This window comes from Platalea leucorodia (assembly GCF_965183815.1).
Source record: "Platalea leucorodia genome assembly, chromosome: 4".
Lineage (NCBI taxonomy): Eukaryota > Metazoa > Chordata > Aves > Pelecaniformes > Threskiornithidae > Platalea > Platalea leucorodia.
The window spans coordinates 3,839-29,096 of NC_138826.1; the positions used below are offsets into that span (position 1 = coordinate 3,839).

The 25,258-nt window shown below is 52.6% G+C and overlaps 1 long non-coding RNA gene across 1 annotated transcript; it reads right to left on the reverse strand.

Moving 5' to 3' along the window:
- Positions 1–21,999: 21,999 nt before the first annotated feature.
- LOC309589122 lies at positions 22,000–24,179 on the reverse strand. The gene is made up of 5 exons (XR_014227864.1): positions 24,094–24,179; positions 23,746–23,802; positions 23,607–23,669; positions 23,322–23,505; positions 22,000–22,045 (listed from the first exon to the last, which is right to left on the reverse strand). It is a non-coding gene; the product is annotated as an uncharacterized lncRNA (long non-coding RNA).
- Between the last annotated feature and the right edge of the window lie 1,079 nt (positions 24,180–25,258).

The following is a 25,258-nucleotide window of genomic DNA, read 5'->3' on the forward strand; positions in this document are numbered from 1 at the left end:
AACCCTAACCCTAACCCTAACCCTAACCCTAACCCTAACCCTAACCCTAACCCTAACCCTAACCCTAACCCTAACCCTAACCCTAACCCTAACCCTAACCCTAACCCTAACCCTAACCCTAACCCTAACCCTAACCCTAACCCTAACCCTAACCCTAACCCTAACCCTAACCCTAACCCTAACCCTAACCCTAACCCTAACCCTAACCCTAACCCTAACCCTAACCCTAACCCTAACCCTAACCCTAACCCTAACCCTAACCCTAACCCTAACCCTAACCCTAACCCTAACCCTAACCCTAACCCTAACCCTAACCCTAACCCTAACCCTAACCCTAACCCTAACCCTAACCCTAACCCTAACCCTAACCCTAACCCTAACCCTAACCCTAACCCTAACCCTAACCCTAACCCTAACCCTAACCCTAACCCTAACCCTAACCCTAACCCTAACCCTAACCCTAACCCTAACCCTAACCCTAACCCTAACCCTAACCCTAACCCTAACCCTAACCCTAACCCTAACCCTAACCCTAACCCTAACCCTAACCCTAACCCTAACCCTAACCCTAACCCTAACCCTAACCCTAACCCTAACCCTAACCCTAACCCTAACCCTAACCCTAACCCTAACCCTAACCCTAACCCTAACCCTAACCCTAACCCTAACCCTAACCCTAACCCTAACCCTAACCCTAACCCTAACCCTAACCCTAACCCTAACCCTAACCCTAACCCTAACCCTAACCCTAACCCTAACCCTAACCCTAACCCTAACCCTAACCCTAACCCTAACCCTAACCCTAACCCTAACCCTAACCCTAACCCTAACCCTAACCCTAACCCTAACCCTAACCCTAACCCTAACCCTAACCCTAACCCTAACCCTAACCCTAACCCTAACCCTAACCCTAACCCTAACCCTAACCCTAACCCTAACCCTAACCCTAACCCTAACCCTAACCCTAACCCTAACCCTAACCCTAACCCTAACCCTAACCCTAACCCTAACCCTAACCCTAACCCTAACCCTAACCCTAACCCTAACCCTAACCCTAACCCTAACCCTAACCCTAACCCTAACCCTAACCCTAACCCTAACCCTAACCCTAACCCTAACCCTAACCCTAACCCTAACCCTAACCCTAACCCTAACCCTAACCCTAACCCTAACCCTAACCCTAACCCTAACCCTAACCCTAACCCTAACCCTAACCCTAACCCTAACCCTAACCCTAACCCTAACCCTAACCCTAACCCTAACCCTAACCCTAACCCTAACCCTAACCCTAACCCTAACCCTAACCCTAACCCTAACCCTAACCCTAACCCTAACCCTAACCCTAATGGCCCCTAACCCTAATGGCCCCTAACCCTAACCCTAACCCTAACCCTAACCCTAACCCTAACCCTAACCCTAACCCTAACCCTAACCCTAACCCTAACCCTAACCCTAACCCTAACCCTAACCCTAACCCTAACCCTAACCCTAAACCCTAACCCTAACCCTAACCCTAACCCCTAACCCTAACCCCTAACCCCTAACCCTAACCCTAACTCTAACCCTAACCCTAACCCCCTAACCTGTGACCCTGACCCTGACCCTCACCCTAATGACCCTAACCCCAACCCCTAACCCCAACCCTCTAACCCTAACACTGTAACCCTAACCCCTAATCCTGACCCTGACCCCTAAACCCTGACCCCCTGACCCATGACCCTAACCCTTGACCCTGACCCCTAACCCTAAACTGTAACCCTGACCCCTGAGCCTTAACACTGACCCCTGTAACCTGAACCCTGACCCCTTGGACCTGACCTCTAATCTGTGCTGTAACTCTAATGCCCTGACCTTTTGGGCTGTTGACCCCTGACCTCTTGACCATAGCACTGAGTGGTGAATAAAAATTTTTGTATCTAATTTGCATAATTAAGTGATTCATTTGCATAATGAGATGTAAGTTACCCTTCCACCTGGGAGGAAGTACTAGTTATAATAGTGTGTGTTATGACTGTAATCATTGCTTCCTTGCAGGTGGTATGGTTGTGGGTGGGGTTTCATATATTAGTAATGAATAAGGAAGAAAAAAAACTAAAAATAATAAAACCGGTGCAGCAGTAGAAAGCAGTTCCTGCCCTGGGAGTAAAATTTTTTTTTTTTTTTCTTTCTTTCTTTTTTTTCTTTACTCCCAGGGAGTTTACCATTTTCTACTGCTGCTTTTTTTTTTTTTAAATTAATTTATTTTATTTTAAATACTATTAAAAATTTGCTATGCTAAGAAAAAGACAACCACACACCCCCCAAAACAGAAACTGAAAGACAGACATAAAGAAAAGACTCCTACACCTAGAAACAAATATTTAAAAAGACAGAGTCACACCCAAAACAGAGACGAGCACCAGAGGAGAAACAAACCAGCCAACCAGAAGACCAGCACCAGAAGAGAAACAAACCAGCCAACCAATAGACCAGCACCAGAGGAGAAACAAACCAGCCAACCAACACCAGAGGACAAACAAACCAACCAATGGACCAGCACCAGAAAAGAAACAAACCAACCAACACAGACGAGCACAAGAGGAAAACCAAACCAACCAACCCACTGAAAGACCAGCACCAGAGGAGAAACAAAGCGCCCAACCCACTGAAAGACCAGCACCAGAGAAGAAACAAAGACAGACACCGGAGACCAAAACCAACCCCCCGACTTTATTACCACAATTTTTACAATTTTATTACAGATGCAAGAAACAAAACCTACAACACTGTGACTTCCTACAACCGTGTTCCAACTTCACAGACAGACAGAGGATATCAAACAGATCAAATTACACCTTTAGACATGGTTATCATAAATAGATACATACAATACAAAACCAACCTACCAATGCTTTTAAAATGGTTATAATCAAACTTTATGCACAGATGTAGGATACTAAACCTTGAGTACATCTGGTTCTCAAGTTTGTGTTGAGACATAGTATTTAAAGTTTTCTTGGGTCAGTTTAATGACAACTGTTTTCAAAGTTTACATATAGACATCGGATACAAAACAGATCCGAGTACCCCTTCCCTGCATCCCGTTCCAGTTTCCGTACAGACACAGGATACAAAACCTCTCGAACAACATCCTTGCGACAACCGCTTTCAAAGTTTAGAGACATAGAATACAAAACAGAGCAAAAAGTACACCACTAGTATAACCCGTTCTACGCTTAGAATACACACCTAGGACACAAAATCAGACCTACCAAAGCTTGATGACTACCATTAGTGAAGTTTTAATAGAGGGGTACAGGCAAAAAAAAAAAAAAAGCCACACACCCTTTACTGACAACTTTATTAAAAGCATTTTTAAAAATAACACAAGAGACAAACCAGACCCACGGAAAACCTATATTACAAGCATTTTGAAATTTTTAATGCAGACATAGGATACAAAACCAGACCCTGTAGGAAAACCTTTATTAGACCCAGTTCTTAAGTTTTAATACAAACATAGCACGCAAAACCAAACCTAACGCCAACCTCGATTCCGACCGTTTTCAAAATTTCCATATGCACGTAGGATACGAAACAGACCCGACGCAAACCTCGATTACCACCGTTTTCCAAATTTCTGTACGCATGTAGGATACAACACACATCAAACTGACCCTTGTTTACAACCATTTTCAAAGTTTCCAAACAGACATAGGATACAAAACAGATCCAACACAAACCTTCGCAACAAGCATTTTCAAACTTTCCGTACAGACATAGGATACAAAACCAGACCCTACAAAACTCCACTGCAACCATTTGGCAAGTTACCATACGCACATAGGATACAAAACAGATCAAACCAAACCGTAAGGACAACCTTTTCAAAGTTGTAATAGGGACATAGATACAAAACAGATCAAACTCACCCTCGACGACGACCGGATCTACGATGTTATTAGAAACTCGGAACACGGAACGTGCACGACAACTACTTCATTACAACTTTAAAACAGGTTGTATTGAAGACGAGGGACACGCAACCGATCGATCTGAACTTTATCGCGACCGCTCGTAAATTTCAATACAGACAGAGGATACAAAACCAACAGAACTCTATTAGGACCGTTTTCAAATTTTTCATACGGACATGAAATACAAAACTGACCAACCGAAACTTGACTGCGATCGTTTTCAAAGTTAATATACAGACATGGGATACAAAAGAGATCGAACGGCACTTTACCGAAAACCAGTTTTAAACTTTTGGTACGGGCTCAGAACACAAAGCTCACCCGCCAAAACATTTAGGACAACTTTATTAAAACCTATTCATTATAATATACCTTAGAACCCTAATTATGGCAGGATTTGCTATTACTTCTACAGCAAATGGAATGTATGTATACTCCAAGTGAAGGGACCATATACATCTAAACAATCACAGACAATATTGAGTCGGAACAAAATACAAAGGGGGAAAAAGGGAGACCCTCCCGTCAAGTCACAAGGTTCGGAACAGACCCCCTTGCTTTCTAAGCTCCTTCTCAGAGAGGAGCCTAGGTACGGCTAGATCCGATCCTAGTCCCAGACTTGGTCGACGGTTTATGGCTAAGGATTATTCCGCTCGAGCGGTGCTTTAAGGGGGGTTCACAATCAAGGAAACATCACTAGAATTAAACTATACCTACTCCTTGATTCATTTAACACTTACAAAGGTATTACAAAGGACTTATTACAATTAGTATCATGACGCACACATGCTAGGCCTAGTCATTGCTCGCAAACTTGGCAAAATACTCACAATAACCGTATACAAACACACCTAGTACAAACTCCCCTCGAGTTCAATGAAATACTCGCATCGAACAACGATCTCGACGGGCGAAGGCCGTCTCTCAAGGAGCGAAAGGCAGAGGAGATCTGTCCGCATCACGTCATCTGGCCTCCGTACGCAAACCGCGAGCCTCCGAGACGCGTCCCGCTCGTAGGGCGATGCTGGCGGGGCCCGCTGCTGTCCAGGCGAGCTCGAATGGTCTTGCTCTGTTCCGCTACTTATAGAGTTGAGATACAATGGAACTTAGGTGTTGGTAAATTTTCATCCCGTCGCCAAAATCCAGGTCAGTAATTGCTGCGGTTCTCCAAAAAACAATAAACCAACCCTGCTGATAGAAAAACTAAATTCACCAACTAGAGTTTTTGATTTTCAGGTCTGAAAGTCTAAAAAAGCAAAAATTTAAACTCCACGCAGACTCTGCAAAGAAAAAATCCACCACGCATTCGTGACACGTTAGACACATTCAAAACACACCGCTCGTTCAACTACCGCGCAAACCTCACCTCGGTCTCATCCGATCCGTTCCGCCGTCCGCACGCCGCGGCGTGCCGTCGCCCTGCATCTGCTAGGCTCCCCGGGAACGGCGTTCCCGGGGGCCTCGAAAAATCGCCCTGCCTGACAAAACCCCGGCCCGAGCCTGACCTCCGCCCAAACATAGGCGACGAACGTCGCCTCTCAGAGCGACCGGGACCGGGGAAAAAAAAACCCAGCCGAGGGAGAAAAAAAAAAATCCCCCGGCTGGGGTTTTTTTATTCTATTATTATTTGCATAGAAAAATTACTCTCAACATTATCTACAACCTGCAATAAAATACTTCACACATATAAGGTTAGGCACATTCACAAGCTACACGCTACTTCAACCCCCGCTCGCTCAAAATACAACCATTAGTCCGCCTGCCCGCCTCTACGGCTCTTCCCCCAGGTTCTACACCCATCCCTGGCACGTAAGCACCGTGCACCTCTAAACAATGTCACAGATCCGTACCTTTCCATAGTTTCATCTTCCTTCTCAGCAAAACGAGGAAGATACTTCGTTACGTACCCCGATCCCGCTCCTTCATCGCTTGGATTTGTACCCTCTGGTGACGCTCGCCTGGGGCTTTTCTCCACGGATCCAAATACCGCTGGGGCATCTGCTAAACACAATTAAAGAGACTCTACAACACACCTGACAATACCTACCAGCTATCACACACACAAAAAACAAAAAAAACACGTGCCCAGACAACCTCCACCCAAACAGGCCACCCTAATTAAACGAGGTAAATCAAGTGACCTGGATGCTAACCTAACCCCAGATACTCCTAAAAAGCACCTCCCTCATGGCTCTGCTCATCCCCATAACACATTATTAAATGAGCACAACCTACTGTCAGGTTGTCAGTCAGACATGACCGTACAACATTTGCCTCTGCAGTCTATGCATACCAACATATTAACCGTAGACTCTTATCGCTATTCCACCTAACCCCTGACTCCACACCCAGCAGGCAGGGAAGCTCCAGGCCACACACACACAAACACACACACACACACAAACACACACACACACACAAACACACACACACACACAAACACACACACACACACACACACACACAAACACACACACACACACACACACACACACACACACACTCTCTTTCCACACAATGCTACAAACAGCACACCTCAAAGACAAAAGAGAACTCTCAGCAAGAAGAACAACACCTGGATCAGTGACGCCATCCGGCAAGACGACCTTCAGGACTGTGACGGCAATCTGACGAGGCTCTACGGTAGGCCCAGAGAGACAGTGGAACATCACACCCCTGGCAAGACCTTACTCTCAAAGCTGAGAGGACATAGCCGCAACAAGCCCAGCTTCAAGACCTAACAATGTAAGGATGCATGCAAGAAAGCCCAGTCCGCAAAAACGGACGGCAAGAGACCAGAGCTGCTCGCGCAGCCGAGAAAGACGCCACGAAAGAGGACCTCCCGGAAACCTCCGAGACGCCAGACCAATCCACACCGCACGCTTGTAACACCAGAAAAAAGTGCCCGATCGGCGCTACGCCCATAGGTACAGGCATTCGAGATGCCAGGGATGATGCCCGACTCACAAAACCTGAGGCGCATGCCACCCTCCATGGGCGCAAAGGCAACAGGGAGACCTCATTAAGTCCTAAGACACAGAAGACAGACCACATAAACTACCCAACAACAGAATCAGCCTGGAACCGCCCTGCCCGGCACACCCTGGCATCGTGCTGAAGACTAACCTGCTCCCTTTACCTGCCTGGACAACGCTGGTCCCGGACATCCCTCTAACCTGCACTACACTTAAAACCCTCTTCCTGCCATGGCCAACCTTGCACCCTCCCTCCCCCAAATCCTCTCCAGCACCAGAGCCTCAACTGAGCTTGCAGACAGCCGCAACTCCGAATCCATCCTGGACAAGGAACACCACGCTCGGCCTGCTGAATTCAGCCTGCGGTCAATGGGTTCTGCTTCACCATCTGCAAACAAAACCAAAGCCATCAGCCACCATGACATCAGTCAACACAGAGCACAGTCAACACCTGCCACCTCAGACACACTGAGGTGTGCTGCTCACGAGCTCCATACCTATTATAGATCCAGACACTACACCCTTCGTCACTTCCTCTACCTAGGATACCAAGAAACAGAAAGTGACCTGTGTGCACGCCACAAACAGCGTGCCTCAAAGAGGAGAGCGAGCTCTCGGCAAGAAGAACTAAACCAGGACAAAGACGTTGTCCGGCAAGAAGACCTGCGAGACCGTGACGGCGATGGGATGAGGTTCTACAGAACCCCAGAAGAAGAGTGAAACGTGTCAGCCCCTGACAAAGAAGTTACTCTCAAAACTGATTGGACGTTGGCACAACAAGCCTGCCTTCAAGACCTAACAATGTAAGGACGCAGGCAAGAAAGCCCAGACCGCAAAAATGGATGGCAAGAGACCAGAGCCGCTGACGCACCCGAGAATGACGCCGCAAAAAAGGACCTCCCGGAAACCTCCGAGACGCCAGACCGATCCACGCCGCACGCTTGTAACGCCAGAAAAAAGCGCCCTATTGGCGCTACGCCGACGAGCGCAAGCGTTCCAGACGCTAGGGATGATGCCCGACTCGCAAAACCTGAGGCGCGTGCCGCCCTCCATGGGCGCAAAGGCAACAGGGAGACCCGACAAACTTCTACGACACAGAAGACAAACCACATAAGCTACCCAACAACAGAATCAGCCTGGAACCGCCCTGCCCGGCACACCCTGGCATCGTGCTGAAGACTAACCCGCTCCCTTGACCTGCCCGGACAGCGCTGTTCCCGGACATCCCTGTTCCCGGACATCCCTCTAACCTGCACTACACTTAAAACCCCCTTCCTACAATGGCCAACCTCGCACCCTCCCTCCCTCGACCCCTCTCCGGCACCAGAGCCTCAACTTAGCTTGCAGACGGCCGCGACTCCGAATCCATCCCGGACAAGGCACACCACGCTCGGCCCGCTGGACTACTCCTGTGTCGCCAGGTTCCTCTCCACCATCTGCAAAACCAAACCCACCAAACCCATCCATCAGCATAACACTCGTCACCACAGACCTTTCGCACAACAAGCGCTGCCTCAAACCCGCTATGCCATGCCGCTCACCTGCTCATCACCAGTTCCAGAGCTGGACACCGCAGCTCTCGTCGCTCCCAGCAACTAGGATACCAAGAGACACAGTATTACCTTTGCGCTTGCAAGACGTCACCCGCCCCACGCTCCCTACTACCCAGCTCACCTCAAGCCCTCCTCCGGCTCCAAACGCAGCCCCCACAGAGCCTGCAAAAGCAGAGAGAAACACTGCAACTCGGTGGCCGTACAATACTTGGCTACCTACGAGACACCAACCCAAACCACAACCGCCTCACCTTCCGGGAACGCTTGTCAGCGGGCGGTGATATCCCTCCAAACAGCACCTGCAAAAGCACAATCAAAAAGGCACACGCTGAAATACTGCGCAAAACCACAGCCTGCCCACACCGATCCCCTTCTCCCCCTCCTTAACCTTGACCAACTTGCCTGCCTGTCCTCCGTCAATTTGGGTTGGCACTTTGAAGCCGACGCACCACCTGTAAGACCCAAACAACAGGGGCTGCTTAGAACTCGACCGGCCACACGCACCTCCTGAAAAATAACCGCTCCTTCAGCCCACCGATCCCCGCTCACCTCGCCCAAGTCAGCTCCGGGGCCCAGAGCTCACGTGGCTCCTCGCTTGGAACCTTCACATGAAAAAAAAAAAAAAAAAAAAAAAGAAACACGTCTCAGAAACACCATAAAGTAGTCAAAGAACCACCAGTCACATCTTCCCTCTAACCCCTCAGCTACTCCATCCAACATGACTGTACAACCTCAGCCACAAAGGTCTAGGCATAACAACGCATTAACCACAGACTCTTTGCGCTATTCCACCTAGCCCCGACTCTTCACCCCCCCCCCCCCCGGGCAGGGCGGCTCCAGGCCACACGCACACCCCGACGCTCCACAACACGCCACAAACAGCGTGCCTCAAAGAGGAGAGCGAGCTCTCGGCAAGAAGAACTAAACCAGGACAAAGACGTTGTCCGGCAAGAAGACCTGCGAGACCGTGACGGCGATGGGATGAGGTTCTACAGAACCCCAGAAGAAGAGTGAAACGTGTCAGCCCCTGACAAAGAAGTTACTCTCAAAACTGATTGGACGTAGGCACAACAAGCCTGCCTTCAAGACCTAACAATGTAAGGACGCAGGCAAGAAAGCCCAGACCGCAAAAATGGATGGCAAGAGACCAGAGCCGCTGACGCACCCGAGAATGACGCCGCAAAAAAGGACCTCCCGGAAACCTCCGAGACGCCAGACCGATCCACGCCGCACGCTTGTAACGCCAGAAAAAAGCGCCCTATTGGCGCTACGCCGACGAGCGCAAGCGTTCCAGACGCTAGGGATGATGCCCGACTCGCAAAACCTGAGGCGCGTGCCGCCCTCCATGGGCGCAAAGGCAACAGGGAGACCCGACAAACTACTACGACACAGAAGACAAACCACATAAGCTACCCAACAACAGAATCAGCCTGGAACCGCCCTGCCCGGCACACCCTGGCATCGTGCTGAAGACTAACCCGCTCCCTTGACCTGCCCGGACAGCGCTGTTCCCGGACATCCCTGTTCCCGGACATCCCTCTAACCTGCACTACACTTAAAACCCCCTTCCTACAATGGCCAACCTCGCACCCTCCCTCCCTCGACCCCTCTCCGGCACCAGAGCCTCAACTTAGCTTGCAGACGGCCGCGACTCCGAATCCATCCCGGACAAGGCACACCACGCTCGGCCCGCTGGACTACTCCTGTGTCGCCAGGTTCCTCTCCACCATCTGCAAAACCAAACCCACCAAACCCATCCATCAGCATAACACTCGTCACCACAGACCTTTCGCACAACAAGCGCTGCCTCAAACCCGCTATGCCATGCCGCTCACCTGCTCATCACCAGTTCCAGAGCTGGACACCGCAGCTCTCGTCGCTCCCAGCAACTAGGATACCAAGAGACACAGTATTACCTTTGCGCTTGCAAGACGTCACCCGCCCCACGCTCCCTACTACCCAGCTCACCTCAAGCCCTCCTCCGGCTCCAAACGCAGCCCCCACAGAGCCTGCAAAAGCAGAGAGAAACACTGCAACTCGGTGGCCGTACAATACTTGGCTACCTACGAGACACCAACCCAAACCACAACCGCCTCACCTTCCGGGAACGCTTGTCAGCGGGCGGTGATATCCCTCCAAACAGCACCTGCAAAAGCACAATCAAAAAGGCACACGCTGAAATACTGCGCAAAACCACAGCCTGCCCACACCGATCCCCTTCTCCCCCTCCTTAACCTTGACCAACTTGCCTGCCTGTCCTCCGTCAATTTGGGTTGGCACTTTGAAGCCGACGCACCACCTGTAAGACCCAAACAACAGGGGCTGCTTAGAACTCGACCGGCCACACGCACCTCCTGAAAAATAACCGCTCCTTCAGCCCACCGATCCCCGCTCACCTCGCCCAAGTCAGCTCCGGGGCCCAGAGCTCACGTGGCTCCTCGCTTGGAACCTTCACATGAAAAAAAAAAAAAAAAATAAGAAACACGTCTCAGAAACACCATAAAGTAGTCAAAGAACCACCAGTCACATCTTCCCTCTAACCCCTCAGCTACTCCATCCAACATGACTGTACAACCTCAGCCACAAAGGTCTAGGCATAACAACGCATTAACCACAGACTCTTTGCGCTATTCCACCTAGCCCCGACTCTTCACACCCCCCCCCGGGCAGGGCGGCTCCAGGCCACACGCACACCCCGACGCTCCACAGCACGCCACAAACAGCGTGCCTCAAAGAGGAGAGCGAGCTCTCGGCAAGAAGAACTGAACCAGGACAAAGACGTTGTCCGGCAAGAAGACCTGCGAGACCGTGACGGCGATGGGATGAGGTTCTACAGAACCCCAGAAGAAGAGTGAAACGTGTCAGCCCCTGACAAAGAAGTTACTCTCAAAACTGATTGGACGTAGGCACAACAAGCCTGCCTTCAAGACCTAACAATGTAAGGACGCAGGCAAGAAAGCCCAGACCGCAAAAATGGATGGCAAGAGACCAGAGCCGCTGACGCACCCGAGAATGACGCCGCAAAAAAGGACCTCCCGGAAACCTCCGAGACGCCAGACCGATCCACGCCGCACGCTTGTAACGCCAGAAAAAAGCGCCCTATTGGCGCTACGCCGACGAGCGCAAGCGTTCCAGACGCTAGGGATGATGCCCGACTCGCAAAACCTGAGGCGCGTGCCGCCCTCCATGGGCGCAAAGGCAACAGGGAGACCCGACAAACTACTACGACACAGAAGACAAACCACATAAGCTACCCAACAACAGAATCAGCCTGGAACCGCCCTGCCCGGCACACCCTGGCATCGTGCTGAAGACTAACCCGCTCCCTTGACCTGCCCGGACAGCGCTGTTCCCGGACATCCCTGTTCCCGGACATCCCTCTAACCTGCACTACACTTAAAACCCCCTTCCTACAATGGCCAACCTCGCACCCTCCCTCCCTCGACCCCTCTCCGGCACCAGAGCCTCAACTTAGCTTGCAGACGGCCGCGACTCCGAATCCATCCCGGACAAGGCACACCACGCTCGGCCCGCTGGACTACTCCTGTGTCGCCAGGTTCCTCTCCACCATCTGCAAAACCAAACCCACCAAACCCATCCATCAGCATAACACTCGTCACCACAGACCTTTCGCACAACAAGCGCTGCCTCAAACCCGCTATGCCATGCCGCTCACCTGCTCATCACCAGTTCCAGAGCTGGACACCGCAGCTCTCGTCGCTCCCAGCAACTAGGATACCAAGAGACACAGTATTACCTTTGCGCTTGCAAGACGTCACCCGCCCCACGCTCCCTACTACCCAGCTCACCTCAAGCCCTCCTCCGGCTCCAAACGCAGCCCCCACAGAGCCTGCAAAAGCAGAGAGAAACACTGCAACTCGGTGGCCGTACAATACTTGGCTACCTACGAGACACCAACCCAAACCACAACCGCCTCACCTTCCGGGAACGCTTGTCAGCGGGCGGTGATATCCCTCCAAACAGCACCTGCAAAAGCACAATCAAAAAGGCACACGCTGAAATACTGCGCAAAACCACAGCCTGCCCACACCGATCCCCTTCTCCCCCTCCTTAACCTTGACCAACTTGCCTGCCTGTCCTCCGTCAATTTGGGTTGGCACTTTGAAGCCGACGCACCACCTGTAAGACCCAAACAACAGGGGCTGCTTAGAACTCGACCGGCCACACGCACCTCCTGAAAAATAACCGCTCCTTCAGCCCACCGATCCCCGCTCACCTCGCCCAAGTCAGCTCCGGGGCCCAGAGCTCACGTGGCTCCTCGCTTGGAACCTTCACATGAAAAAAAAAAAAAAAAAAATAAGAAACACGTCTCAGAAACACCATAAAGTAGTCAAAGAACCACCAGTCACATCTTCCCTCTAACCCCTCAGCTACTCCATCCAACATGACTGTACAACCTCAGCCACAAAGGTCTAGGCATAACAACGCATTAACCACAGACTCTTTGCGCTATTCCACCTAGCCCCGACTCTTCACCCCCCCCCCCCCGGGCAGGGCGGCTCCAGGCCACACGCACACCCCGACGCTCCACAGCACGCCACAAACAGCGTGCCTCAAAGAGGAGAGCGAGCTCTCGGCAAGAAGAACTGAACCAGGACAAAGACGTTGTCCGGCAAGAAGACCTGCGAGACCGTGACGGCGATGGGATGAGGTTCTACAGAACCCCAGAAGAAGAGTGAAACGTGTCAGCCCCTGACAAAGAAGTTACTCTCAAAACTGATTGGACGTAGGCACAACAAGCCTGCCTTCAAGACCTAACAATGTAAGGACGCAGGCAAGAAAGCCCAGACCGCAAAAATGGATGGCAAGAGACCAGAGCCGCTGACGCACCCGAGAATGACGCCGCAAAAAAGGACCTCCCGGAAACCTCCGAGACGCCAGACCGATCCACGCCGCACGCTTGTAACGCCAGAAAAAAGCGCCCTATTGGCGCTACGCCGACGAGCGCAAGCGTTCCAGACGCTAGGGATGATGCCCGACTCGCAAAACCTGAGGCGCGTGCCGCCCTCCATGGGCGCAAAGGCAACAGGGAGACCCGACAAACTACTACGACACAGAAGACAAACCACATAAGCTACCCAACAACAGAATCAGCCTGGAACCGCCCTGCCCGGCACACCCTGGCATCGTGCTGAAGACTAACCCGCTCCCTTGACCTGCCCGGACAGCGCTGTTCCCGGACATCCCTGTTCCCGGACATCCCTCTAACCTGCACTACACTTAAAACCCCCTTCCTACAATGGCCAACCTCGCACCCTCCCTCCCTCGACCCCTCTCCGGCACCAGAGCCTCAACTTAGCTTGCAGACGGCCGCGACTCCGAATCCATCCCGGACAAGGCACACCACGCTCGGCCCGCTGGACTACTCCTGTGTCGCCAGGTTCCTCTCCACCATCTGCAAAACCAAACCCACCAAACCCATCCATCAGCATAACACTCGTCACCACAGACCTTTCGCACAACAAGCGCTGCCTCAAACCCGCTATGCCATGCCGCTCACCTGCTCATCACCAGTTCCAGAGCTGGACACCGCAGCTCTCGTCGCTCCCAGCAACTAGGATACCAAGAGACACAGTATTACCTTTGCGCTTGCAAGACGTCACCCGCCCCACGCTCCCTACTACCCAGCTCACCTCAAGCCCTCCTCCGGCTCCAAACGCAGCCCCCACAGAGCCTGCAAAAGCAGAGAGAAACACTGCAACTCGGTGGCCGTACAATACTTGGCTACCTACGAGACACCAACCCAAACCACAACCGCCTCACCTTCCGGGAACGCTTGTCAGCGGGCGGTGATATCCCTCCAAACAGCACCTGCAAAAGCACAATCAAAAAGGCACACGCTGAAATACTGCGCAAAACCACAGCCTGCCCACACCGATCCCCTTCTCCCCCTCCTTAACCTTGACCAACTTGCCTGCCTGTCCTCCGTCAATTTGGGTTGGCACTTTGAAGCCGACGCACCACCTGTAAGACCCAAACAACAGGGGCTGCTTAGAACTCGACCGGCCACACGCACCTCCTGAAAAATAACCGCTCCTTCAGCCCACCGATCCCCGCTCACCTCGCCCAAGTCAGCTCCGGGGCCCAGAGCTCACGTGGCTCCTCGCTTGGAACCTTCACATGAAAAAAAAAAAAAAAAAAAAAAAGAAACACGTCTCAGAAACACCATAAAGTAGTCAAAGAACCACCAGTCACATCTTCCCTCTAACCCCTCAGCTACTCCATCCAACATGACTGTACAACCTCAGCCACAAAGGTCTAGGCATAACAACGCATTAACCACAGACTCTTTGCGCTATTCCACCTAGCCCCGACTCTTCACCCCCCCCCCCCGGGCAGGGCGGCTCCAGGCCACACGCACACCCCGACGCTCCACAACACGCCACAAACAGCGTGCCTCAAAGAGGAGAGCGAGCTCTCGGCAAGAAGAACTAAACCAGGACAAAGACGTTGTCCGGCAAGAAGACCTGCGAGACCGTGACGGCGATGGGATGAGGTTCTACAGAACCCCAGAAGAAGAGTGAAACGTGTCAGCCCCTGACAAAGAAGTTACTCTCAAAACTGATTGGACGTAGGCACAACAAGCCTGCCTTCAAGACCTAACAATGTAAGGACGCAGGCAAGAAAGCCCAGACCGCAAAAATGGATGGCAAGAGACCAGAGCCGCTGACGCACCCGAGAATGACGCCGCAAAAAAGGACCTCCCGGAAACCTCCGAGACGCCAGACCGATCCACGCCGCACGCTTGTAACGCCAGAAAAAAGCGCCCTATTGGCGCTACGCCGACGAGCGCAAGCGTTCCAGACGCTAGGGATGATGCCCGACTCGCAAAACCTGAGGCGCGTGCCGCCCTCCATGGGCGCAAAGGCAACAGGGAGACCCGACAAACTACTACGACACAGAAGACAAACCACATAAGCTACCCAACAACAGAATCAGCCTGGAACCGCCCTGCCCGGCACACCCTGGCATCGTGCTGAAGACTAACCCGCTCCCTTGACCTGCCCGGACAGCGCTGTTCCCGGACATCCCTGTTCCCGGACATCCCTCTAACCTGCACTACACTTAAAACCCCCTTCCTACAATGGCCAACCTCGCACCCTCCCTCCCTCGACCCCTCTCCGGCACCAGAGCCTCAACTTAGCTTGCAGACGGCCGCGACTCCGAATCCATCCCGGACAAGGCACACCACGCTCGGCCCGCTGGACTACTCCTGTGTCGCCAGGTTCCTCTCCACCATCTGCAAAACCAAACCCACCAAACCCATCCATCAGCATAACACTCGTCACCACAGACCTTTCGCACAACAAGCGCTGCCTCAAACCCGCTATGCCATGCCGCTCACCTGCTCATCACCAGTTCCAGAGCTGGACACCGCAGCTCTCGTCGCTCCCAGCAACTAGGATACCAAGAGACACAGTATTACCTTTGCGCTTGCAAGACGTCACCCGCCCCACGCTCCCTACTACCCAGCTCACCTCAAGCCCTCCTCCGGCTCCAAACGCAGCCCCCACAGAGCCTGCAAAAGCAGAGAGAAACACTGCAACTCGGTGGCCGTACAATACTTGGCTACCTACGAGACACCAACCCAAACCACAACCGCCTCACCTTCCGGGAACGCTTGTCAGCGGGCGGTGATATCCCTCCAAACAGCACCTGCAAAAGCACAATCAAAAAGGCACACGCTGAAATACTGCGCAAAACCACAGCCTGCCCACACCGATCCCCTTCTCCCCCTCCTTAACCTTGACCAACTTGCCTGCCTGTCCTCCGTCAATTTGGGTTGGCACTTTGAAGCCGACGCACCACCTGTAAGACCCAAACAACAGGGGCTGCTTAGAACTCGACCGGCCACACGCACCTCCTGAAAAATAACCGCTCCTTCAGCCCACCGATCCCCGCTCACCTCGCCCAAGTCAGCTCCGGGGCCCAGAGCTCACGTGGCTCCTCGCTTGGAACCTTCACATGAAAAAAAAAAAAAAAAAAAAATAAGAAACACGTCTCAGAAACACCATAAAGTAGTCAAAGAACCACCAGTCACATCTTCCCTCTAACCCCTCAGCTACTCCATCCAACATGACTGTACAACCTCAGCCACAAAGGTCTAGGCATAACAACGCATTAACCACAGACTCTTTGCGCTATTCCACCTAGCCCCGACTCTTCACCCCCCCCGCCCCCGGGCAGGGCGGCTCCAGGCCACACGCACACCCCGACGCTCCACAGCATGCCACAAACAGCGTGCCTCAAAGAGGAGAGCGAGCTCTCGGCAAGAAGAACTAAACCAGGACAAAGACGTTGTCCGGCAAGACCTGCGAGACCGTGACGGCGATGGGATGAGGTTCTACAGAACCCCAGAAGAAGAGTGAAACGTGTCAGCCCCTGACAAAGAAGTTACTCTCAAAACTGATTGGACGTAGGCACAACAAGCCTGCCTTCAAGACCTAACAATGTAAGGACGCAGGCAAGAAAGCCCAGACCGCAAAAATGGATGGCAAGAGACCAGAGCCGCTGACGCACCCGAGAATGACGCCGCAAAAAAGGACCTCCCGGAAACCTCCGAGACGCCAGACCGATCCACGCCGCACGCTTGTAACGCCAGAAAAAAGCGCCCTATTGGCGCTACGCCGACGAGCGCAAGCGTTCCAGACGCTAGGGATGATGCCCGACTCGCAAAACCTGAGGCGCGTGCCGCCCTCCATGGGCGCAAAGGCAACAGGGAGACCCGACAAACTACTACGACACAGAAGACAAACCACATAAGCTACCCAACAACAGAATCAGCCTGGAACCGCCCTGCCCGGCACACCCTGGCATCGTGCTGAAGACTAACCCGCTCCCTTGACCTGCCCGGACAGCGCTGTTCCCGGACATCCCTGTTCCCGGACATCCCTCTAACCTGCACTACACTTAAAACCCCCTTCCTACAATGGCCAACCTCGCACCCTCCCTCCCTCGACCCCTCTCCGGCACCAGAGCCTCAACTTAGCTTGCAGACGGCCGCGACTCCGAATCCATCCCGGACAAGGCACACCACGCTCGGCCCGCTGGACTACTCCTGTGTCGCCAGGTTCCTCTCCACCATCTGCAAAACCAAACCCACCAAACCCATCCATCAGCATAACACTCGTCACCACAGACCTTTCGCACAACAAGCGCTGCCTCAAACCCGCTATGCCATGCCGCTCACCTGCTCATCACCAGTTCCAGAGCTGGACACCGCAGCTCTCGTCGCTCCCAGCAACTAGGATACCAAGAGACACAGTATTACCTTTGCGCTTGCAAGACGTCACCCGCCCCACGCTCCCTACTACCCAGCTCACCTCAAGCCCTCCTCCGGCTCCAAACGCAGCCCCCACAGAGCCTGCAAAAGCAGAGAGAAACACTGCAACTCGGTGGCCGTACAATACTTGGCTACCTACGAGACACCAACCCAAACCACAACCGCCTCACCTTCCGGGAACGCTTGTCAGCGGGCGGTGATATCCCTCCAAACAGCACCTGCAAAAGCACAATCAAAAAGGCACACGCTGAAATACTGCGCAAAACCACAGCCTGCCCACACCGATCCCCTTCTCCCCCTCTTTAACCTTGACCAACTTGCCTGCCTGTCCTCCGTCAATTTGGGTTGGCACTTTGAAGCCGACGCACCACCTGTAAGACCCAAACAACAGGGGCTGCTTAGAACTCGACCGGCCACACGCACCTCCTGAAAAATAACCGCTCCTTCAGCCCACCGATCCCCGCTCACCTCGCCCAAGTCAGCTCCGGGGCCCAGAGCTCACGTGGTTCCTCGCTTGGAACCTTCACATGAAAAAAAAAAAAAAAATAAGAAACACGTCTCAGAAACACCATAAAGTAGTCAAAGAACCACCAGTCACATCTTCCCTCTAACCCCTCAGCTACTCCATCCAACATGGCTGTACAACCTCAGCCACAAAGGTCTAGGCATAACAACGCATTAACCACAGACTCTTTGCGCTATTCCACCTAGCCCCGACTCTTCACCCCCCCCCCCCCGGGCAGGGCGGCTCCAGGCCACACGCACACCCCGACGCTCCACAGCATGCCACAAACAGCGTGCCTCAAAGAGGAGAGCGAGCTCTCGGCAAGAAGAACTGAACCAGGACAAAGACGTTGTCCGGCAAGAAGACCTGCGAGACCGTGACGGCGATGGGATGAGGTTCTACAGAACCCCAGAAGAAGAGTGAAACGTGTCAGCCCCTGACAAAGAAGTTACTCTCAAAACTGATTGGACGTAGGCACAACAAGCCTGCCTTCAAGACCTAACAATGTAAGGACGCAGGCAAGAAAGCCCAGACCGCAAAAATGGATGGCAAGAGACCAGAGCCGCTGACGCACCCGAGAATGACGCCGCAAAAAAGGACCTCCCGGAAACCTCCGAGACGCCAGACCGATCCACGCCGCACGCTTGTAACGCCAGAAAAAAGCGCCCTATTGGCGCTACGCCGACGAGCGCAAGCGTTCCAGACGCTAGGGATGATGCCCGACTCGCAAAACCTGAGGCGCGTGCCGCCCTCCATGGGCGCAAAGGCAACAGGGAGACCCGACAAACTACTACGACACAGAAGACAAACCACATAAGCTACCCAACAACAGAATCAGCCTGGAACCGCCCTGCCCGGCACACCCTGGCATCGTGCTGAAGACTAACCCGCTCCCTTGACCTGCCCGGACAGCGCTGTTCCCGGACAGCGCTGTTCCCGGACAGCGCTCTAACCTGCACTACACTTAAAACCCCCTTCCTACAATGGCCAACCTCGCACCCTCCCTCCCTCGACCCCTCTCCGGCACCAGAGCCTCAACTTAGCTTGCAGACGGCCGCGACTCCGAATCCATCCCGGACAAGGCACACCACGCTCGGCCCGCTGGACTACTCCTGTGTCGCCAGGTTCCTCTCCACCATCTGCAAAACCAAACCCACCAAACCCATCCATCAGCATAACACTCGTCACCACAGACCTTTCGCACAACAAGCGCTGCCTCAAACCCGCTATGCCATGCCGCTCACCTGCTCATCACCAGTTCCAGAGCTGGACACCGCAGCTCTCGTCGCTCCCAGCAACTAGGATACCAAGAGACACAGTATTACCTTTGCGCTTGCAAGAAGTCACCCGCCCCACGCTCCCTACTACCCAGCTCACCTCAAGCCCTCCTCCGGCTCCAAAGGCAGCCTCCACAGAGCCTGCAACTCGGTGGCCATACAATACTTGGCTATGAGACCCCAATCCAGCCCACTACCGCCTCACCTTCCGGGACCACTCATCAGCATGCGGCATTAACTGTCTAAATAGCACCTACAGAAACCCAAGCAAAAAGGCACATATGAGATACCGCCCGAAACACAGTCTGCCCGAACCAATGCCCATCTCCCCCTCCTTTACCTTGACAGCTCACCCGCCCCACCTCTGTCACTTCGGCTTGCCTCTCTCAGGCTTGCACACCACCTGTAAGACACAAATAACGGGGTTTGCTTATAACAGGACCAGCCACACAGCACCTGAAAAATAACCTGTACTTCAGCCTACCAATCCCCAGGCACCTTGCCTGTGTCAGCTCCAGGGCCCATATCCCACATCGTTCCTTGCTTGGAACCTTCACGTTAAACAAAAAAAACAAGTTAGAAACACCATAATGTAGTCAGATAGCCACCACTCACATCTTCCCTCTAATACGTCAGCTACTCAGTCCAAGATGACCGTACAGCCTTTGCCTCAACGGTCTAGGCACAGCAACACATTAGCCACAGACACTTATCGCTATTCCACCAACCCCCTCACTCTACAGCCCCCGGGCAGAGCAGCTCCGTGCCAAACACACACGCGCGCACACCGACGCTCCACAGCACGCTACAAACAACATCCCTCAAAGATGAGAGAGAACTCTCGGCAAGAAGAACTACATCCGGAACGAAGACACCATCGAGCAACACCACCTGCGGGATCGTGACGGCGATGTGAGGAGCCTCTACAGCAGTCCCAGTAAAGGAGTGGAACGTCACAACCCATAACACAAAGTTACTCTCAAAACTGAGAGGATGTAGGCGCAACGAGCCCGGCTTCAAGACCTAAGAAAATAAGGATGCAGGGAAGAAACCCCAGTCTGCAAAAACGGACAGCAAGACACCAGAGCTGCTCACGCAGCCAGAAATGATGCTGCAAAAGAGGACCATCGGAAACCTTGAAACACCAGACCAATCCACGCCATACGCTTTTAACACCAGAGAAGCGGCACCCGATCGGCACTACGCCGATGAGTACAGACGTTCGAGACGCTAGGGACGGTGCCAGAGGCACGTGCCGCCCTCCTTGGGCAGAAAGACAACATCAAGACCCAACTAAGGTATAAGACACAAGAGGCACACCGCACAAACTACACAACAACAGACACAGCCTGGAACTGCCCTGCCCGGCACACGCTGGCATCGTGCTGAAGACTAACCTGCTCCCTTGACCTGCCCAGAGGGCACTTTTCCCGGACAGACCTCTCCCCTGTGCTACCTTTAAAACCCCTTCCTGCAATGGCCAACCTTGTCTCCTTGCCCCCTTCCAAGTGCCAGCCCCTCAACTCAGCTGGCAAACAGCCAGGAGTCTGAATCCATCCTTGACGAAATACACATCAGCTAGCTGATATTTTCCCCACAGTCCCCAGGTTCCTCTTCATCATCTGCAAAAAATTCCCACACCGCCAGCAGTAAGCACCCCGACAGCACACGCCGACCTCTTCCACACCACCTTCATCCTCGGAAGCGCCGTGGCATTTCGCTCGCCCGCTCCGTGCCGATTCCAGAGACAAAGGCTGCGGCTGTCACTCCTTGTGGCACTAAGATGCTCAGACACACAAAATTACCATTGTGCTTGTGAAAAATCACCGGTCCCGTGCTCCTCCTCCCCACCACCCAGCTCGCCACAAATGCTCATCTGATTCCAAAGGCAGCCTTCACAGAACCTGCCAAACTAAAGAGAAAAGCTTCGCCGAGTTGCAGCAGGATACTTCACTCTTGGGCACAAACAGGCCCGCAACCGCCTCGCCTTCTCAGACCGCTCAAAGTGCTGCTTCGCTCCTGTGATACTAAATGCATCATCTGCAAAAAAAAAAATATCAAAGCAAATAACACATGCTGAGATACTACCCAAAACAAGAGCCTGCCCACACCGATTCTGATCTCCCACTCCTTTACCTTGGCCAGTTTCCACCACTGCCTCTGCTGTTTTCAGGTTGCCACTTCGAGGTGTGGGTACTGCCTGTAAAACCCTAACCACAAGGCACATTTATAGCTTCACCCACAATAAGACACCCGAAAAGTAACTGCTACATCAGCCCGCTAGTCGTTGCTCACCGTGCCCGAGTCAACTTCGGTGCCCAGATCCCATGTGGCCTCACACCTTCAAACAAAGAAACACAAACCGCAACGTAGTCATATAGCTACCGGTCACATGTTCCCTCTAACGCCACACGCTGACCCGCCTACTTACGGCGCTCACCTCGCTGTCGCCCTGCACGGCTCGTCCTTCTGCATCTGCGATAACAATAATATCAAACAAGTCACCCAGATGCAGAGCGATAGCTTAACCAATTCCAGTAGTCTAGTTCTCGTACAGCAATACCATCTAGAGCCCAAGTACACCCTGCCATTAAAAGAATACGTAACTCAAGTATTAAGCCCTACATATACGAGCCTTAACACCTTTGAGATTCCATTTGCTCAACTAGCAGCACTCTAGCATTCGAGCCGAGTCTCCCAGACAGCTCCGGTCATCCCCTTGGCACCCGCCAAATGCTACAGGAATTCTCATCCTCGCCTGCTGCCAATGGCCGCTCGCTCGGAAATAGGCTGTACCGTCTTTGCCAAAACAATCTACGCATGTGAACATTAACCATTGCTCTTCGTGCTAATCTTCCCCTGACTCTACCATCGCTATGCCCCCAGGCGAAGCTGCTTGAACCCGGACGCCTACGCACGCGGACGGACACTGTGCACAAATACTGCGGATGACGTGACCCGGAGGTCTGAGAAAACTCTTGACAAAAAAAAAAAAAAAAAAGAGTCCTGGCCCAGATATGCCAACAGGCTATAAGATCGATGGGGCCATGAGGAAGAACCTACGGCAGCCCCACAAAAGTCAAACACCATCGCCAGTGATCAAGATAAATAAAAAAGATCTGTCTGTAACTGGGATGACAGAGGCGTGAGAAGCCAGGCTTAAAGACCTAAGAATGTCAGGATGCAGGGACGAGTCCCAGAAAATGACTCTGGGAAAACAGACCGCTCTTGAGCGGCGATGCTGATGCCGTCTTAATCGCCATCGCAATAAATTACCATCCGTAAACTCCTGATACGCAAGATGCACATGACAGATCCATGTGATAAACTTCAATTCAAGAAAGGAAGGACTCAGTTATCATTATGCCAATGAGCTAAGGCTTATGAGACCGTGGGTATTGCAATGTGCCCACCAGACACAGAGAAGAATAGAGACGTTGAGACATAAGTAAGGTATGCTATGAGACACAAGACAGACTACAAAGAATACACAGTAACACAGACACAGGCTGGACCTGCCCTGCCCGGTAGACAGTAGTGTTTTACAGGAAGAACCCCGTGCCCTCTCTGCCCATACGTGTGTAATCTAAAACCGCCTTCTCCACTACGCTGATTTTATAACCCCTGCCCGCCCCACCTGCGCTTCCCCTACCCAGCCGACCACCTGCACAAAAATAGCTTCAGCCCTCAACTTGCCTTTCAGAGGGCTGGGGGTCAGAAACCATCTTTTAAAACAGACCACATAGGCTACCTAGGATGTTGCTGCAATCACCCAGATCCTCTTCATCATCTGGAAACACAGAATGCCATGGCTCAGCGTCATGCCAGTCAACGCTGACCTCTTCCGCAACGATGCCTGCCTCAGAAGCACTTTGGCGTTCCGCTCGCTTCTAGTCTAACGCCATTGGCCAGCATCGCCCATGGCACCTAGAAAACTAGAAATACAAAACAGCCGTTGTGTCTGGAAGCAGTCACCTGCTCAAACAATTCTACACCTCAAAATAAACTGCTGCTACAGTTGATGTTCATCACCCACCTTGCCTGATGATCTTGGGCCAGACCTTCTGCTTTGCATGTAGTTTTGCGGGTCGCTTTACACCTTCAAAACAGAGCGCTAGCTAGTCACATGGGCGCCGACAGGAGCACGTTCCCTCTGTTGCTGCATGCCAACCTACCTTCTCACAAGGCTCTGCTCGCCTCGTCCCTTCGGTGTCCAGCTCCCTACTGTGCATCTGCAGCAACAATAAAACAAAGTCGACCGGGTGCCGACAAATACCCTAGCAAACAGTGAACCTTCCCCATTCTGACTTCTTTGCTCTGCTAACCTTGTCGATTCATGCTTTATGCTCTGACCTGCCAGGCTGATGCAGCTCCATCAGTGAGTTAAAAAAAACCAAGACAGACAGTAACACCCATAAGAAGTAGACACTAACCTCTTCTTTCCCCTACCCCAATAGCCATGTGCCAGACTCATCCTTTCCCCCAGCCTCCTAACACGGCTCTGCCCGCCTTCTGTGCCACACCTCCGGGGCCAGCGTCCGTGTCAGGTGCCTGCTCATATAGTCGGTCCGTCTCCAATGACTCGGGAACCGTAACCTTCGATGCCAGCTCCACCTTGGGAAATTGTGGAGACACACGCAGATGTTATATACTGCTTCTCTAAAGAGAGAGCCCACCGTGCAAATCCCTTGGACCGACTTACGTACTCAGGCAACACAGAGAGCCCAAAAGCACAAATCCCAAAACGATTGACCTCAACCTCCATCGCGGTCCACAGCACCGTCTGCTCACCTTTGCTGTCGCTCCTCACTTGACTGTGCTGCTTAGCCCAGACCTGTTACTTAAAGTGCAAGATTAAGTCAAACCACCCACCGACACGCAAAAATTACGCTTACTGCCAGATAACCCAAATATAGGCAAAGACCGATGACAGGCCAAACACCAAAAGAGCTACAAGTAGCAAATGACCGTGGCTGGTGTAAAGACATACTCTTCCTTCATGGATAAATAACTCCTAGAGGACTCCATGAACTGAAGGATGGAGAACCCCTCGGTAGACGGCATGCTTGCATAAGAGTGCCGACACGTATGGGACAGTACGCTGGGCTGCCAGAAGCTGCTTGCGTACGCAATGCTACTACTAGATAACGCTGCGCTAAAAAGCCTTAAGCTGAAACTGCATAGTAGTGACAGGAGGCCTGACAGCAGACAGATGCTGAACATAATGATGATCACAGAATCTCATGGAGACAGGTGCCAAAAATATCACAGAGGCCCCTCAGACCCAAATGCTTCGTGAGCGATGCTTCTTACCAAAATATGAGCTCAACGAGGAAAAGCCAAAGGTGATGCGCAGCGAGCTATTCAGATCTCCGTACAGAAGCATGCGTTACTTCAGATGGCAGGATGGTTCTGCCGGGTCAGCCGGACCCAAGCACTGGGTTCTAACGCCCGTCCAGTGGTGTCCATAATATTTCTCACGGCCTGCCACGTAACAGACGGGTCCCCCATCTGGGACCGTGTTTCCCATGTCCCGGCCCCTCCCCACCCCCGTGATGAAAATCAAACCGATCAAACAAGGACTCTACTTAATCACCTCAGCCTCTTAAAGAAGCTTCCTTCCTCTGCTGACACTCAACACCGATAGCCTGCTGCTGTTCCTCAAGCACGGCCTGGCCCTCCAATGCC